General features: G+C 44.6%; 1 protein-coding gene and 1 long non-coding RNA gene across 4 annotated transcripts in view; both read left to right on the top strand.

Moving 5' to 3' along the window:
• The window catches only part of LRP8 (LDL receptor related protein 8), a gene marked incomplete at its 5' end in the record, with an annotated part of 168,799 nt that overhangs the window by 24,467 nt on the left and 125,909 nt on the right, over positions 1-18,423 (top strand). The window lies entirely within an intron of this gene.
• LOC311440918 lies at positions 8,144-16,684 on the top strand. 2 transcript variants are annotated; one of them, XR_014695650.1, is made up of 5 exons: positions 8,145-8,239; positions 11,264-11,335; positions 11,408-11,918; positions 15,038-15,391; positions 15,498-16,684. It is a non-coding gene; the product is annotated as an uncharacterized lncRNA (long non-coding RNA). The 2 variants fall into 2 exon arrangements; XR_014695649.1 differs by lacking the exons at positions 11,264-11,335; positions 11,408-11,918 and having other exon boundaries at positions 8,144-8,239.

Below are 18,423 nucleotides of genomic sequence, written 5' to 3'. Positions count from 1 at the left end.
AAATAATTTCTGATGCAGATTTAACTGATGTGTATTTAGGGGAGACGAGTAATGGATGTGGACTGCTGAGTATTTGTGGAGTAGCTGCGAAAAGCTAGGAAAGCACGAAAGGAAAATAAATAATGTCACCAGTGTCTTCATGGCATTTTTGCTCCATTTTTGTTTGCTGTCCTGTTTTGCAGTCACACTGCAGGGAAGTGAAATGAGAATTTAGTGGACGTACAGCTGTGTGCACACACTGAGGATGTGGACTGGGAGATCTCCAAAAGCTTGTTTCCTACAGAAAGGTTCGTTGAAATGTGTGTGTGCCCACTGGTGGTACGGCTGCCTTTTGGAGCGATCGGCTTCCCGTTACTGCTTACGTTAAAGAGCGGAGAGTAGAGTTTCAGGTTACCTCTGTGTTGACTCATTTTTGTATTAATTAACAGAGCCATCAGTCTGGCGTGTACATGGGTTTCAGTGTCAGCCTTTCTGGCTTCACTTGTTGGTCTTGAAGTGAACTGGGAGCTCCGTGTGTAATCGAGTCCTAAAACCTGCTAAGTGCTGACAGAGGCAGTGCCCAGCTCTTCTCCCGATCTGACCAGCAGTGTATAAAAAGCTAAATGAATATTAATGCATTTCTGTCGACTAGCAGCTTGGTTTACTTGTCTCTTTCATCTTCTGCAATGAAGTATGAGCTTTCTGGCTGGATCATTAATAAAACAGCTAGTGGGTGATTTATTTCACCCAAAGTACTAGTTGGCCATTGTGTCTCCGATGTCAGCAGTGAATGGCTTTTCCGCTGTTGTCATGGTCTCCCCTTTAGTAATCACAAGGATCCAGGAGAATGCAAAGGACTAATATCGATGGGAACTTGCTTACCACACGTCTTGCTCCTATTTGTTCTCATTGTGCAGTTTTCAACTGAACGCAAATCGTCCTTTCCTGGGAGACACCAAGACCTCCGAGGCCTCTCGGTAAGAATGCGGAGACCTTGTCACATCCCTTGTGGTGCAAGTCAGATTAGACTGCTGTAGAAAAGAATATATATTATTTTTTCCAGACTGCTGAAGACGGACCGTGTCTGTCCTTCCAGGCCTGTCTTACTGACCACTCGTGGTGGCTGATGTCATCGTGGCTCCAAGTCTCAGCTTTGCTGGGCTGCCATGGGAGGAATTGCTGATTACCTGGCAGTCTTTGGAAAATACATTATTTAGAGTAACAGAGTTGCTCTATAGTCTCATTTAAGTGTTTAAAAACAAAACGTTTTTGATTCAGTGAGCAGAAGAGCATCATCAGCTACTGTGAATATGAGATCTATTAAAGACATCTTCCTCTGGAGAGTCAGAAATGGGCTGAAGTTAAACGCTTTGCATTTGGCCCCCAGTTTAGTTCAGTTAGCAGCTCTAGTGTTAAAAGTGCTTCGTATTTACTAGGAGATAAATTGAACTCAGTTCAGTGCCCTAGGATATCTGGATGCGCTAACTGTGCTGACAGCACATAAACTGTCCTGGCATATCTAGATGCAGCAACTTCTGAGGCTGCTCTGAAGCCTGTAACGTACTCATAGCTTAGACACCCAGGTTTAATTAGAAAAATGAATGGGCATCTGTCCCCGGATAATTTTGGTGTATAATAATTTTTACTACTTGTTTGCAATGATTAATAATAATAACCTGCCCTGGCTGTAGGGCATTCCTTCCTTCTCCCATGGTTTTAGTGAAAGCTGCACATGTGTGTGCTGCTTCCTGCTGAACTCGCCAAACAGACAAGCAAATTGTTGCTCATGGACACATCCTTGCAAGCAGATGATTATGGGTCTAAAAGGGCAAGCATGTGCTCTCAAAGGCTTCTGTGATGTGTGCATTTGTATGTTTGTAGATATTTGTTGTTTACTTGGTGGTTTTCCCCTCGTTCTTTCTCCTCTCCTGATTTTTTTTCAGGCTTTTTTTTTTTTTTTTGTGGCATCTGCTGTCAAGAAATTTGTCCCTTCATTAAGACTCCAAATTTAAAAGACACCAAAAAGCTGAAATAACCATTTTAGCTGATGGAAGCAATTACAGATACTTCCAGACAGCAAAATGAAAACGTCAGTGAAGCTTGGACAATTGCTGCATAGACGTTAATCAAGAGGGACACACGCAGATCCTGAATTATTAAAAATGCAATAATGTTTCTGAAGCTGTGCTACGCCCTGATGAACCGTGCTCAGGGAACAGATTTTGGCCATCCCAAGTTCTTTTATCAGGTACGGTGGAGTAAGAACTGAGCAGCCTCGTCTCGTTGCCTTTCATCAGCTGGAACATCTTTTCAGCTTTGAATTTCCGAGGCTGTTTTATTGCTTGTGCTGCCATTCCCCCTCCCACCCTCCCGCTTTGTTTGCTTGACAGGATGAAAAGGCAGAAAGTGAAGCAGGCAGCCACATTTCCATAAGCTTAGACAAACTATTTCTTTCTTTTTCTTTCTACCCCAGACAGAGTGCTTATAATTAGTCATTCCTGCTGTGGATGAGGCAGAGTTTTCAGAAGAAAGCTTTGGTGGTTTCTTACCAGCAAGAGTGGAAAAATAAAATGAATGCAGTTCATCAATTTGGGCAATACTTGTTAGCCTCATAATCCAGGCAAATAATTTTCTTCAGCCGTGTTTGTCAGAAATGCTGTAGCAGAGCAGAGACCTTGTGGTACTTTGCCTTGTCACGTGGAGATCAGACAGGGCTGGCAGCGTTTGGTGTCTCGAAGCTGAGTGCAGAATTAAAAGCTTAAAGAAGCCAGGCGATCAAAATGGCACCGAGAAAACTCGTTACACTGCTTAACGGTTGGCTGCAATAATCTGAGCTTCTCTATTCCTACTTTTAATTAAAAATGGACCCGTGTTGCAGAGTCTGGGTCTGGGCTGGGAGGATGTTTTGTGGGGGTATTTTCAGGACCCCTGAAGCTGGCAGTAGCGAGCTCCTGGGTTTGGCCAATGGGCATTTTTAGGGTTGAGTTGGAGAAGAAAGAGAAGTGTTGAAATAAAACTCAATATTTTACTCATTACTAGAGAAGTTTAGAGCATAAATGGTATTGCAGACCCCTCATGCTAAGAACTGTAAAGCCACTGTTTGGTAGTAAGATGTGAAATGCGTGATTTTTAGCCTCGTAGTCTAGGTGATCAAGACCAGTTATTTTTGTCACTGTTCTCCTCTATACAAGGTCATCTACCCTCTTTGTAAAGAGGTAAGATGTGATCTGGTCTTCTCTAACCCTGTAAGGCTTTTTCTCATGTCCATTTTTAGTAGAAAAGGAAAGGAAAATTATGGTGAAAAATATGTATATAGACCCTGGCCATGAAAGCTGTATTGCAGTGGTGCAGCTGAAGGGTTGAGTCCTCGGCCAGCTGTGTACAAAGCGTCTTGGGTGGAGCTCCAAACAACTCTGATGTGCTGTGAATTCAGGACTTGTGTGTACCTTGCAGAAAGAGCTAACGTGTTACAGCTTAATGACTTAATCTATTGGAATTTGGGCCCTCACTGCATCTTTTTGCCACACAGTCGATTTTGAGAACTGTTGAATCCTGAATCCTATTAAATAGGTATACTAGGAATAACAATTCAAAGTTTGGTATTTCCTGTAGCAGTAAACATGAAGTTGCATTTTAAGTTCTATTTAATTATTCTGGAAAATGAATTCCTTCTGGAAGCTTGTAGTGCTGTAGAACTGAGAAACGTTTCAAGAATTTCTTGGTCAGAGATTCCAAAAATTGGCAGAACAGCTACTGCTGCGCCCAGTACTCCTTAGGTTTTATTGGGTTAATTGAAATTCTCTTTGTAAAGTCAGCTCACTCCACAACATATTTACCACTTAACTGAGTTTTAATTGACCCTTTTATTTTTATAATGATGGGGAATAGTGCTCTGGTAAATGTATTTTCCAGTTGCTGATTTTCCTAATAGGAAAAACAGCCTTAGATTGTAAAAGACAGAAACTTGGTATCATGGAAATCAGCTGCCCTTCTATTTTAAAGATAACAGGGTCTTCTTTTAACTTCGGATGGCACTCTGACTTGCTTCCTGTCTTTTCTTCATGACATTGGCTCCTTGCCTTGAAGAGGAGATGGCTTTTTAATACAGCCACTGAAATCCACCAACTCCGAATCTTTCAATCCAATTAGTATGGTAGATTAGTTCTTGACTCTCCCTCTCCAGCTCTAGCACTTGTGAATCAAGTGTTTGTTTTTCACTGCAAGGTTTTGCTAGATTCAAAAGATTATTTTTTTTTTCTCCCCTCTTATGACTTAGCTTGCATTGTTAGCACGGCTCTCAAGTGTTAATGATAACAGGCTGACATAAAGCATCAGCTAGGCACCGGCTGCTGTGATTTGTCAGGTAAAGCTTGTTGTAAAGTTCTGGGAGACAAAGCAAGGTTCACATCCCGGAGCTGCGAACATGGCTGGGAAGGGAGTTACCTTGTCTGGTGCTGGGTGCTGTCCGAAAGGGCAACCCCCTTACCTCCCCTGGCAGTGGTAGTTTGGGTACGCCCCAAGCTTTGTATTGCACTCACCAGTTTGAAGACAAAGCGTGGAATGACAAACATAAAATTGTTGACCTTAATTACAGTCTAAGGAGTACACCGTAAATTCTGAGGAAATTAATCAGGTCTAGAAAGGCTGACTGTTTCTTAATTCTAGAAATGCCACTTCTAAAATAGTTGTGCTTGGGCTGATGTAGGTGGTTGTGGAGCACTGGATACTGATTAGAAATTAGCATGGGATTTTTTTTATTTTTATTTTTTATTCTAAAATCCTAGCAAGTTCTTCTCCAGTGTCCCCAGCACAGGGTGGAGAAGCTGGATTTGGCTGGATGGCATTTTTGTGTATGTTATACTGATTCTCAGGTGGCACCAGAGCCAAGCAGATCCCTGGTGCACCTTTAGATGAGGACTGCTCTCCTCCGTGCCATCTAGAAAGGTCTGTCTGCTGGCCAGAAATGACTGTAGTGCTACCTGATCCCATCCTTGCCCATCTCTGGTGCTCTCAGCCTTCTCCTTCCCTTCCCCAGCTGATCTCCCATCCCCACAGCCATTGTCCTACACATCAGCCCCAAAATTATTGAGCTGTACTTGGACCTGTCCAGTTTTGAGATGGAGTGCTCGTTTGCTGTAGCTTCTGGTTTAGTCTCTAAACCTTGGCAGAGAAGTGTTGCTATGAGGAATGCTTTACCTGCCTCGCTATTTCTTCCAGTGCAGAAGACAGGCTGTGGTTAAGTGGACCAAATTTTTGCCTCCAAAAAAAGCCTTGCTTTTTGCTAGCCTCCAAATGGGAACTTGATTTCTCAGCCAGTTTCTGTTGCAATTTTTACTGAAAATTCTCAGACGTGGTTGGGGCTGGGTGTACTGTGAGTACATTCAACCAAATCCCGCATTTGTGCTCTGTTCCCTGCTACAGGAATTAAGCATCTGTTTTGATTGGAAAGCTTCCCTCAGCTGTATACACACTTAGAACATAACGTGGGGGTTTGGACAAAAGAAATGCATGCAGACGAGCTCTGTTGTACATTCAGAAGCGTGCAAATATCTTTACTGCTTGTAATAAAAAGATGAACAAAATCTGTGGAGTTTATCCTATATATCTTGGCGTGGGATGGCATTTGTATCAAGAGCAATATACTGAATTTGTAGCCTGCTGAGGATGAAGTTTTATAAACCTCTTTTGTTGTACAAGTTTAATAAGGATTAAATACTTAATGAAACAAGTAAATTGAATGCAGGCAAAACAGAGCTAGGATGGTTACCCAGTAGTGCTACATGTAGGTGGTGTATTGTAGCCAAGGATTTTGAGACACTTTATAGGTACCTCTTTTAAACTTCACCTCTACGCCCCTGCGAAGCAGAGAAGCTCTGTGATGTCACTTACAGGAAGACAATTCCCATCTGCATCTGCTGTGCCTCTGGAGGTGGCGTGTTACAATTAAAGCTGTCGGAGAGGACTTAGTTTTAGAGGAACGGGCTGCTGGGTGCGCTGAGGGCAGCCTGCAACCTTGCTGGGTCTCTGAGGCCTCGCACAAACAACAGCGCTCATCAGTTCTGCAGAACCACCAGAGACGCTGCCTTCTTCAAAGTGGAGTTTTTAAATCCTTCGTGGATTCGGCAGTGGATTATACCATTAAAAATGTAATGGGAATAGGCACTTCTAATCCTTCAAAACAGTAGTGTGTACTTGAGTCGATAGGCATAAATAATGTTTAAAACGTCTATAGCTATCTTTGGAACAATTGGATAATGGTGATGCTTGGGTTGCAAATGTATTACAGTAGTTGGAGAAAATATTTTAAAATTAAGAATAAATTTCGAACTTAATTGTAATTAACAACAAAAGAAAACCTAATTTGAATATAACGAAATGCAATTTTGGGGTAACTCAAGTGATGTTATTGCAAGACTATATGTACAATTAAATTTCCAGTCTTCGTGCATATTTTTTGCATGTAGTATAAGCATGGTGTATGCTTAAGGTGTATAAAATTGTTTTTAAGCACTATGCTGCTGCTTTGTTGGATGAACTGAAGCATGCTTTCTTATTGCACACTTAAAGCAACCTGCTAAGGCAGCAGGCCTCCCTGAGTTTCCTTTGAGGCAGATTACAGTTCTGTACCTTTCTTTCCTCCATAGCTGAATCACAGCTGCACAAAAGCATGATTTTTGTAGTTGTTTTTTTTTTTTTTTTTTTTTTTAATGCAACAAGGCACAATTCATTTTTGTATACACTCAATGAATCTAACTCACATGGAAAACCAAGCCCTTTCAGATTTTACAATGAAACGTCATCTGTGAACTGTTTTGCCTTGTAAGAGAAAAATATTCCAGCCATATCACCTTGATTTAAAATGTTTTATTGTATTTATACTGTAGGTTAAATTCCCATTTAAGCTTAATATACTGAACCTTTCTATGTTCTGTTGCTTCACTCAAATTAAAAGGTTGCTTCACATCCTTCAGAAATATTCAGCTAAAGATCTGTCCGTTCTCCCTTTATAAGGGAGAACACTATGTGGGCACACGTATATATGTACATGCATATATACATACACTAATCAGTCTCTTTTCAGAGTGCTGTTATATTTTGAACACATGCAATTCTTTATTTTGTTTCCCTTTAGTTTGTCTTCTTCAGGGTAGCCGTCTTTACTGCAATTTTTCTCTATTTTGATGTTCCTAATGGCATTTATAAAGAGAAAGGCAACAGCAAATTGATCGCTGAATTATTTTCAAAGAGAAGAACTGTGAAAAGAAAGACAAGCAAATGAGCATTTGTACAATTAAGTGTGTTTTTCAGATACTTCCAGCTTTTTAAGACCAGTTCAGCTCCATCAGGTTCTCCAGCAGAGCAGGGACTTTTGATGCACGCCACTGGTTATGTTATGCTACGTAGTTAATCTTGCTCAGCTCCTTAAAACATGATGAAGGAGCTGGTACATTAAGGCTCTCAATGTTACCGATGTGGAATTTTGAACAGTTGTCGACAGCAAAGAAAACATTGCACAACTTTCCCTGCTTCAGATAAGACCGAGGGGGGGGGGTGTGCTTTAAAGTAACAGGAAGCACAGGCAAATATATGTTGGAGAGAAATCTGCTCCTTAGTTAGGATGTTACTACACACCGTGGTAGAGAGACAAGGGGTGGGTCTGCAAACCCTCTGACGGGGTGTCTCGCTGTGTTCGGTGTCACACTCACATTTCTTCACCTCAGGACATAAGCTGTCAGTGTATGATGCAGGCAGAACGTACTCTCCTTTGAAAACATCTAGGAAAGAATAACTGAAGTGGATGCATCACTGTACAGTGTATAATGTATGCCTCATTCTTGCTTCGTTTCAAGCTGCCTTCAGCTCCTCCTTTTGCTCCTCCTGTCTCCTTTGAGGCTCTGCTTTCAGCACGCTGTGATGGGGTGACCCAGATTCCCAGAGGTGTCTTGTGAATGCAGGGCTGATGCGATGCTTTCAAAGTCTTCTGCTGGCAACTCCTGTCCCCACTAGATGATCTTATTTTCTTTCCTGCTCGTCGGTCCCTGACAGGTGCATCTACCAGTGGTGGTTTAATACCATTTGCACTAACTAGCAGCATGTGAGCCTCGGTGTTTGGGAATACAAATGGCTTAAGGGCTGGGTGAGGGGATGGACAGGTGTGGTTAATAAAATAGATCAGTGGGGAGTGTGGGAGGTGGGGAGAGGGCAAAAAGCCTGCAGGCAGGGGAGAGCCATGGTGGGGCCTGAGGAGCTGTGAAGTCAGGTAAGATAGAGCTGGAAGAAAATGGTGGAAATGAGAGGAGGGGGTGGCTGCTACCTGGTTATGAGAAGAGGAGCAAGGAGTGGGAACAGATGGCTCTAAGTTGTAATTTCTGGTGCTCTGTGCCTTTTTGTGATCAAACTGTGATTGACTTCTTATTTGAAGATGGAAGTGAGGTTTTTGTGGTCAATATGTTGAAAATTGGATCTTTGAAGAGGCAAATGTACAGTTCTGGTGGCTCCTGAAAAGGAGAAGGAGTTGGTGGGGGTGTGTGTCTGTCTGTTGTAGAGTAGAAGACAGCTAGCTAGCAGGAATGGGGCAGGAGCAGTTGTGAGCCTTCTCTGAGGGGCTGTGTTCAGAAGACACCAGTTCAGAAAACACAGCCTTGTCCCAGCGCTTCTGGAGCGCTGACAGGGCTGGGGCCGTGGCTTCCCTGGGGAGCCTGTCCCAGTGCCCGACCACCCTCTGGGTGCAGACCCTTTTCCTAACCCCCAGCCTGACCCTCCCCTGTCCCAGCTCCATGCCGTTCCCTCGGGTCCTGTCGCTGTCCCCAGAGAGCAGAGCTCAGCGCCTGCCCCTCCGCTCGCTGTGAGGGAGCTGCAGGCCGCCATGAGGCCTCCCCTCAGCCTGCTCTGCTCAGGGCTGAACAAACCAAGGGACCTCAGCTGCTCCTCACACGTCTTCCCCTCCAGGCACGTAACCATTGTTGTTGCCCTCTTTGGACATGATCTAATATCTTATATCCTCCTCCTATTGTGGTTCCCATCCCTGCACGCAGTACTCAAGCTGAGGCTGTGCTGGTGCTGGGTAGGGCCACCCCATCGCCTGGGGCTGCAACCAACTTGGACAGGGAACAAGCTGGTCATTTATGAACAAATGCTTCAAAACATGGCAGTAATTACTGAATTTGGATTCAGAGGAATATTTGCTTCCCTGCTGCTTGGCTCTACTCCTGTTTCTTTCTTTTTGCTTGTCTTGTTGCCTTGTACGCTGTTAGTGAAACTGGCAGTGGCAACGAAGTGCGTGTAGCAGTGATAACTTCTTCATTAGGGTACTGGGCTTGGCTGCAACAGGGTTAATTTTTTTTCATAGAAGTTGGTGTGGTGCAATGTTGAGGATCGGTGGTGGAAATAGTGCTGCTGACCCACTGCTGCTTTAGCTGCTGCACGGCTGTGGGGGTCTCCTCACACTGCCCTGCCAGCAGAGAGGCTGTGAGGGGACACAGCCAGCGGGGCCCTGGGGCAGGGGAAGAGAAAAGGGTGGAGGAAGACTACAGCCAGTTGGAGTTAACTAAGTTGTAGGGTCTTATTTAGGGACTTATTTTTTTCCGTTCCATTTTTATCATACGTTCTCTGGCAGGATTTTGGTACCTACGCTGTGTATCCTGTACACTGCTGACATGCATTGAATTCATGTGAATTATTTGTGGCTTGTGTTCCTGAGGCTGTAGCCAAGCACAGAGTTTTTGTTATCTGAGGAAAACAAACCATGGGGTTTCATACACTGCTGGTTTAAATGCACTTGGCTGAAGAGGATGAAAGCCTCGCTGCTTGGCAGGCAGCTGTGTTTGCAGCTGCCCAGAAACAGGGGTGCACAACTTGGGAGCTCTTAGGTTGTGGAAGACAATCTCATGTCTTCAGCCTGTGCTGGGATAGGTTGGTATAACTCAACTGAACTCAAGTGTCCCTTGAGGATGGGCAGAGGTTTACAGTCTCTACTACTGCTTTCAGGATTGCTGATCTCTGCTTGGTAACTTTTTTTATTCCCAACTGTCTTGTGCCGTTGACCCTTCAGAAAGGGTAGGCAGGTATCTGTCATAACCTGAGCCGTGATAAATACTGAAGGAATCTCACATCCTTGCTCACCAGCTCCGACCTCTGAGTCAAAACAGCAGCTTTCTGGGCATCCCTAGGATGCAACCTGAGGTTTGACCGTTTTGGCTGAGCTTCATTGCCTGGAATGTGATAGTGATGCTTTTGGAACATGTTATAAAAGGACGTGAAGTGCAGTTGGGTGGAAAGTGCAGAGGACACCTTGGCTTCGTTACATGGAGTCCATCACATGGGTTTGCTGACAGATGGAGTGAATGGAAGCTGGCTGTGTCAGGAGACTGCTTGTTTTTGCAGCCAGAAGGAAATGTGATGAGACAGACACAGCAGGACAGGAGCTGGGGAGATGTCAGAAGGTCTTTCATGTTGGAGAGGAGGGGACAGGTAGAGCCCTGTGGTGTTTGCAGCTCTAATTACGCATCTCAGGTTTAAGTACAAGATGATAGAGCTTCTCCCGTAAAGCTCTTTGAGAATTAAAAAACTGCTTTTATGATGCTGTGCTCTTGGTACAACTTCTGGCACTTGGAAACCAAACTGTCATATGGCGGGTGAAGAGCACTGCACACCCGTTAGCAGTGGTGTGGGCTGTAACAGGTATTTATTTGGAAATCAGCTGTCTTTGAGGTCTGTAGGAGTAAATTCAGTTTGAAAAAAACCCTTCAAGGTGTCAAATGAGCTGTGAAAAGACAAAGGGAACCTACTTGCTTTTATGTTCTTGGGACTGAGTCATTGTTCACTGTCAAACTGCAGCCTGATTTTAGGATTTACTGGAAGGAGTTTCTTCCAGGAAAATCCAGAGAAGATGGTAGCAGTGCTGGTGTGGAACGCATGCTGACTTTGGATTGCCTGATGTAGCATGTCTCAAGCTGTGGCCTACGGAGAGCTTTCTGCTACTCAACTGTAACAGCAGAGAAGGAAAAACTGTTGTGGCGGCTGGAAAGAAAAGCTGCAGAGCATTGCAAGTGTACTGCGGGGAAAGCCAGCAGTATTTCCTCTGTTCCAGAAGCCTTCTGCTTTTCAACTCAACTTAAAGGCTTCCTGTGGTTTGTGGGAAGGGTGCTGAAGAACTTTCCCTCTTCCTCTGTTTGTGGCAGGCATTTGAAATCAGGAAGAAAGCCTGCAAACCAAGAAAGTCCAAGTATAAAAACTCTTCTCAGGTTTTGTTGAGATGAAAGTTGTATTTTCCTTTTTTTGTCAGGTTGTCCTATAAGCCTAGGAGGATGTTTCTAAAATGCTGACCTGCATTACTGCCAAAGGAACAAAAACATACGTAAGCATGCCTGCCTGCTTGTGACACTGCTTGCAATTACATGTTTTCGAATTCTGAGATTATGTTCTTCAGTTATGTGATGCATCTTGTTCTGCCCTACAAAATTCCTGTGTTCATTGCTGAAATCTTCTGGAAATGCAAGAGGGTAGAGCTAAGACTGTACAACTCCTGTGTACTTGACAATGCAACGTGACTATGAATTAAAAAAAAAAAAAAACACACACACAACCCCCCCAAATTGTTAGATAATGTAGAGCATAGTATTTATGGCAAAACAAATGTTTCAAGGTTATGCATATGGAGCAGTGAGTAAAGAAGAGCTGCAAGAATTTGCAGATTGTCTTCCTCCTTTGCATCAACAGTGCAGTCATTTGATGCACTTACAGGAAGTCTCATTGCTGGCAGAGGCTGAAAAGAAGGATGATATAGGGGTGTACCTTGATATCCCTTGAAACTGGCATTTGAAAGCAGTTGCACAAAAGGGAACTGCCTCTTTGGCAGGAGCAACAGCATGGGCAAACTTCTTCACTGCCACTCAGAGCTGGAAGATGCTGCTGGATTATGAGGAAGTGTGTGGTCAGAGGTGAGTAACAGGAACAGCTGCTTTATTTTCTAGTTCAGTTCAGTGTTACGTGAAGTAACGATAAACAGCAAGCAACAGCTTCTGTGAGTGATGAGATCCACTGCACTGAGAGGAAGATGTAGTTGGCTTCTGGAGAACAGCTTGTCTTTCACTGGTGTTCTCTGCTTAGACAGTTCTTTCTGCTGGCATGTGAACTGCCCGAAGAAAGCAGAAGGATAAGAAGATGTGAACAACTATCTTTTTTTCCTCCACCCTCCTTTGCAGGCTTGAGGTAGGGTAGAAGTTACAGCTGGGTAGAAGAGAATGCTGTTTCCATGCTAGTGAGGCTTTGGAATATAGTGCTGAGCAGTGTAAAAATAAACTTGAACAAATATATGCTCTTCTGTCAAAAATTGCAAAGACATGCTCTAGATTTGATGAGCATTTGTCTAGGCATTGTAAATATATTCCTAAAAAATTGGGTTTGACAGACAGGGAAGGACAAGCGAGCTGTAGGATTTCAACATTTTTGAAGTCTCATTTTCATTTCTGGACTCTCAATCGTCTTTTGTGTGCTTGTGCACGAATACCCGTGCAGGCAGTGTTCCCATTATGAACTAGTTTTCAACTTAAGTGTTTCAGAATTCCAGAATTGTGCTGTTTGCGTTTTGAATGATGTCAGGCTTCCTGTGGCACGGGGGTACTTGTACCAAATATCTTTGCTCAAAGTACCAGTACAGGTAAGTGACGCCTGGAGGGGTATCTGCAACTGAGAGGCAAGTTTTGGTGGGTAACACAGCGTTTGCTCAGCAAAGGGGCAGGCTGTGTGTGTTCATGTGGTGGTTCGTTGGTTGGTTGGTTAATTAAAAAAATACATCTATTGCAGTCTTTATCCCAGAATAAGTATTTTGGGAGAGCTATTTTGGTAAACTTCCAAGCACAGATTACTTTGGAGTTTCTTATTTTCTTCCTCCCCTAATCATCTTGGGCTCCTGCCAGCGATTGCCCCCCCCTGCATATGGAATTGCTCTCATGGGTAGGGGTGTGGGCAGATCTGTGCGGTGCTGCAACCTGCCCCCTGTGCTCTGCAGAAGGACGGGGACCCCACTGGGAAGCTCCACGGGGCACAGGCGGTGCTTTGGTATCCAATTCAGAGGATTAATCCCGCTTTCTGTTCCTTGGTCTCTGCAGCCAGTTGGCCTAGCACTCATATTCAGTTTGCCCACTTCTCGAGTGCACTTACTTGTGTAAATCTGCTCAAGCGTTTAAGTCTGAAAGAGCAAACAAACAGGGGAGTGAACAGACGGCTCTGCTGGCTCTGGAGGGGTCGCTCGCTTCTCTTCCCTTGTTCCCATGAATGTGGCTCCTTCCAGGAGACACAATGCCGTCTGTCAGCTCTCCTCTCCCAGACGAGGGCTTTGCTGGGAAGTGTGAAGTGCCGTCTGTCCACCCAGCACCCCCGCTCCTTCAGAAGCATCCCTGGAAACTGGACACGTGCACGTCCCCTTCCTTCCTGCTTGGCTGGCCTGTGGCTGTCTGGGGGTGCCCTGTGGCTGTGGGCAGCGGCTGTGTGTGAGCAGAGAGGTGTACACCTGGGAAGGGACTGCGTGCTCTGAAAGTGGTACTCGGGTTTAATCGAGGGCTGATGGAGACCTTTGGCTACGTGTGTTCAAATGCCGGGGCCTGACCCATGACCGATGGAGCTGTGCTTCGCGAAGTGCTGCGGCGAGGGTCGGCCTGCTTTGCACACTGGCCATACAACAGAGCTATTAATCAAGTCAGGCTCATATCAGCTAATAGGTTTTCTCTCACAAAGGTGCCGGTTTTGTTTTATCGTAGGTTATGGCTTGCTTGGATACGCGCCTACCCTTTATTGCAGAAATCTGGCCATGCTTGAGATTAAGGCATTTTTCAGTTCCTTATTGCTTGTGTCATGTTGCGACCGTGTTCTTCATTTGGTGCTGGTCACTCAGCAAACCTCAATTGTTCTGGACGCGTTGGTGTCCCCGGTTATTATTGCAAGGGCTCTTCAAAATGCTCCTTCTCCTGCAGAGATCCTGTGGTGGATTTTGCCTCATGCGGTATTTTCTGCGTGTCACCCTGCTTGCTGTGCTGTTTGTATCCTCTTAACCTTCCTACTTCTTAGTCTTGTGCTAAATGCCTAGCTCCCAATTTGAGTAAATTAGAGAAAGCAAACTTTCTGACCAAATCCAGGTCAAAGTTTCAGGCTGGATTTCTCACGGGAAATTAAACTTTGCCTATTTTAATTTCCCGGACAACCACCTTAGGCATGACATTGATTCCAGCCTCTAGGTCTTCTGTTGCAATGCCTGTCCTGCTTTTAAAGGCTGCTGCAGTCCATCCTTGAGCACCTGGTGCTCCAAAGGTTACAGGACTTCGTGCAGAATTGGTCCTGAGAGCATCTTCTCAATTGGAAGAGCTGTAAAGCCTGTAGTTCCATCTTGCAAGTTCAGTGTAATTTATGAGAGAGAAAAGGAATGAGACGAAAAGGAAAGATATGTAGGACCTGCTCCGTAACTTTACAGTAACTCAGAATGAAGCCTGTTTTACGTGGTTTAGTGCTAACCAAAATACCTTGGGCATTTGGTGACAGGTTCTCCCAGAAAGAGAAGGTTTAGTGTACTTTAGTGACAGCGACGTGTGTTGGGGGCTCCCAGACAGCAGGTGTAAGAGAGGGAATCAGGCAGGCTCTGGGCACTTAGGTATATCAGCTCAGTTTCCTCTCTCCATGCTGATCCTACGAGTATCTGTTTTAGGTGTGCCAACTTGTATCCATGTCAAAACGTAGTTCTCCTAAACTGTCTGGTTCATTTAAAATCCAGTGCCTTGCTGGGAAGCCAGTTCTCCAACTTTATTTTTTATTTTTTGCAGTGAATCATCTTTCAAAAGCTGATGGATGTGGCTGCTTTTTTTTTTTTTTATCTGATCTACAATGTTTGCTTTTGCAGTTGAAGGTTAGTACAAAAGTGGCTCTCAAACTCCTCTGCTCGTGTCCCCATTTTTGTTTCAAACTCTTCTACTGCGGTTGTTTCATCTGACTTGTGATCCCACTTGGGATCCATGCCCTGTTTTGAGAGCTACTTGCCTAGACACTCACAAGAGCCTATTGCTTTCTGCAGGCCCCAGCAGGAGTTGCCACTGCTCAAATCCCAAAAGGCATTCTTCTGGGGATCCTTATTCTGTGGAATTATTTAGGAGCAGAAGACTGGGCCAGAGTCACTCATGGTCTGTCTACATCAAAAACAGGAACTTTGCTGCACTGCTGCTGATTCTTGTGTTATTACACAGTGTTTGGCTTTAGTTTAAAATGTCAACTATAATCAAACACACAGATGTTCCCTGTTGATTATACACAAGGATTCCTGCAAAAGGGCTTTATTTATAAATAATATTTGCAATTCCTGTTCAAGTCCTTTGTGAGCTCCAGTGAGAATATCGTTCCACTGATTCTTTCTGCCTTCCCTTTCACCAAGGTAAGATGTTTTTTCTGGTGTTAGTGCTGCCAGGCCCAGCCCTCCATCCAGTCAGTGTGCCCTGATGCTTTGCATTCAGCCATGTTTCTCTCGTGCCATTAAACAGATGCTTAAAATGTCACAGAACTTGCCAGCTCGCCTGTTGCACAGTTCATTTATGGTTATTTATTTGTCTCCTGGTGATCTTCTGCAAGACTGGAGTGGAGAGGAAGTGGATGAATTGCTCGAGACCTAACGTCACCTCCCCGATGGAAGGTCACCAGCACAGCAAGCGAATTGAGAGAGCCTTCCTGGTGGGAGCTGCTGGATAACCCCACCAGCATGAAGGTGTCTGCGGTTCTCTCGGTGAAGGGGAAGAGGCAGGCTGACCTTGAGGACAGGACAGGCTTCTCCTTTGAAGACCTCACCGTGGACAGGACGTCCAGACAGAGGCATATGGTGTGGGACGCTAGGAGACCTTCTCACAGAAGCTTTATTGGGCCAGGATAAAAGGAGATGGAAATGCAAGAAGCATTTGGAAATGCAAGAAGCATTCTTAAGTCCTTGTAGGTAACCAGAGGATGGCTAGCATCATGCCTCAATTCAGGCTTCTTTCCATCAGAGAGGCTTTTTTTCATTACCCTAATGTGACTCACTGCACCTTTCTCGTCCCCTTATTTGTGTGTTTTTTTTCCTGTGCTGCTCTGAAGCAGGAATCAAATAGTGTCCCCCAGTAGCAGGCCAGAGCTCTCAGATCCTTTTCTAGTTTTTCAGGGATAAAAGCAAGCTGCAGAACTGATTCCTGAGAGTCCTTGGGAAAAAATAAAAAAATAAAAAATAATTGTGCCTTGTAAAAACAAGTGATTTTACTTATTGCAGTTGAGGAGTCAATTAACTGGCTAATTAAAGCAATTTCTCATTACATAATTGAATTCTGGTTCATCACCATTTCCACTCTGCAAGGCTGCCCCAGAGAGCGGAGCCGTCTGAGTGCTCTGTGCAACAAGCAGAAGGAACAATCGCTCTTCCAGCGGCATAAAGCTTCTCAGGAGTCTGGGAAAGGGAGCGATGGCTGGGTGGGACTTCCCTTGATCGTTTGTGGAAATAAACAAGGGGATGGCGTCCAGCTGGTTTAATAAAAAAGCACTTTCCTCAGACTTGCTTCTAGTGTCAAACAGGAGCAAAAAGAGGAGGTGACGAATACTGGAGCCCCAGCTGTTAGCACAGAAAACACGAGGATTGGGGTGCCCCGGGATGTGGGACTCGTTACACTCTGGAATATGTGCATGTCTCGAACTCCAAGCATTATGTGAGGTTTGGACATGCCAGTGCTTGTCAAGTGCACTCAAATTGGCTGAGAGGAGAGGGAGCTTTTACGTGCTGGCAGCTTCCTCTGTACAGAAAGATGGCGTTACTTTTTAATGAAGGACAAATTAGGGAAGTGATAACGTGCTGAAATGTTTTATGGTATTTGCAGGTATATGCAAAAAAATGGATGAGAAGAGTTTGAAACAGTTTAAAATCTACAATATGAAGTTGGAGTGGGCATAACTAAAACCAAGTGTGGTGTCAAGCCAGGCCAGCAGCAGAAGACAACAGAGGGCTGGGTTAATGACATTCGTTGCTGTTGGGTCATGATTTGACAACAAGCGTGTATGGCAGGGAGGTTTTTGAAGTTAGGACATGACTGCTTCAAAGCCCAGAAGAAGCTGCAGTTGGCAGCTGATGTGGACTTTGAAGGCTGAATGAGACACGATTAAAAGCTGCGTTTAAACCAGTCAGCATCCCTCACCAGCGTGGTACCCGACGACTCTGAACGCCCCGATTGCGTTGTGCCTTGGAAGGAGAGCTGGCAGCAGAATCCTTCCTGGATTTTGGATCCTCACACTGATGCAAGGAACTAATTAAAATAAGCGAATGTTGTGGATTTGATTAGCGCATGGGTATTTTAAATGCCTCATTAGCGACCACAAATTGCTTGAGGGAAAATTAGCTTGTGACTTTTAACTACTGGATTCAGAGTAATGACCAGAGCTCCTACCTGTGTGTGACACCGGTTGGGTGCTCGCTGGGCCCCAGGTTCTCATGTGAAAAGTGTGTTGCCTCTCCTTTCCAGGGGCACTTTGGACACAGACACTAGTGGCTGCAAATCCCTCGTACAATTGAAAATAACCTGATAAAAATAACAGGGCTTCCATAACTCAGTGGGAAATTTTCATGTTTAGGACAGGAAAGATGCTTTGAGATGTTTTGAGAAAGACAATGCTTAGTGGATAGGGCAGAGCGAGGCCAGGGAAGAAAAACAAAAAAAGGGGGACAGAGAGGGACGTGTTTTGGTAATAGTCAACATCCCCGGTTGTGGTTAAGGAGGGAAACAAGAAAGGGATAACAGTGACTTGACATTGTGGGGTATTTGTTTCCGCACTTGGATTTTTGAGCAAAGTATGGAATGGAAGAAAGGGGAGCACAGGAGGCAGATGCTGGTATGAGAGCTGGGGGAGGAATGGAAAATGCCTGTATTAATGTGTGTCGTGAGGAGGGAAGGAGTGGGTATGCTTCTGTGGAAAAAGCTACTCCACTAGTGGGAAGGCAAGTGGAAAAGTAGATTAGATCATTAAAGAAATACATCATCAAGAAAAGGAACAGAAGTTGGGAAATAAAAAGTATGCTGGTCTTGTATTTTGAAATATTCAGACAGGCTGTAAAAAAAGCCCTAGGATCTGTTTCAGGGAGCTGCCTAGCACTGGTAGAAACAGATGTAGAAACAAATCTTTTGTGGGTTTAGTTTTAATTTTGCTGTGAGTTGTGTGGTATGTGGGGTTGGGGTATGGTAGGAAGAGAAACTGTGTGTTTTGCTTTGTTTTAGTATGAAGTATTTCACTCCAGACAGCCACTGCTTGGTGTCACAGCTGGTGGAGCTCTGTTCATGCCCTTGAGCAGTGGCATCAGCCTCTGTATGCTCCGGATGTCACAGGTGTGAAAGGGGCATTCCTGCTTCCACGTGCTCTGACAGATGCTGGTGTTACAGTGGCACAGTTCTTTCCTTTCCCAAT

Source organism: Aythya ferina (genome assembly GCF_964211825.1).
Source record: "Aythya ferina genome assembly, chromosome: 8".
In the NCBI taxonomy this organism is placed as follows: domain Eukaryota; kingdom Metazoa; phylum Chordata; class Aves; order Anseriformes; family Anatidae; genus Aythya; species Aythya ferina.
This window is presented reverse-complemented; position numbering and strand designations above follow the sequence as displayed.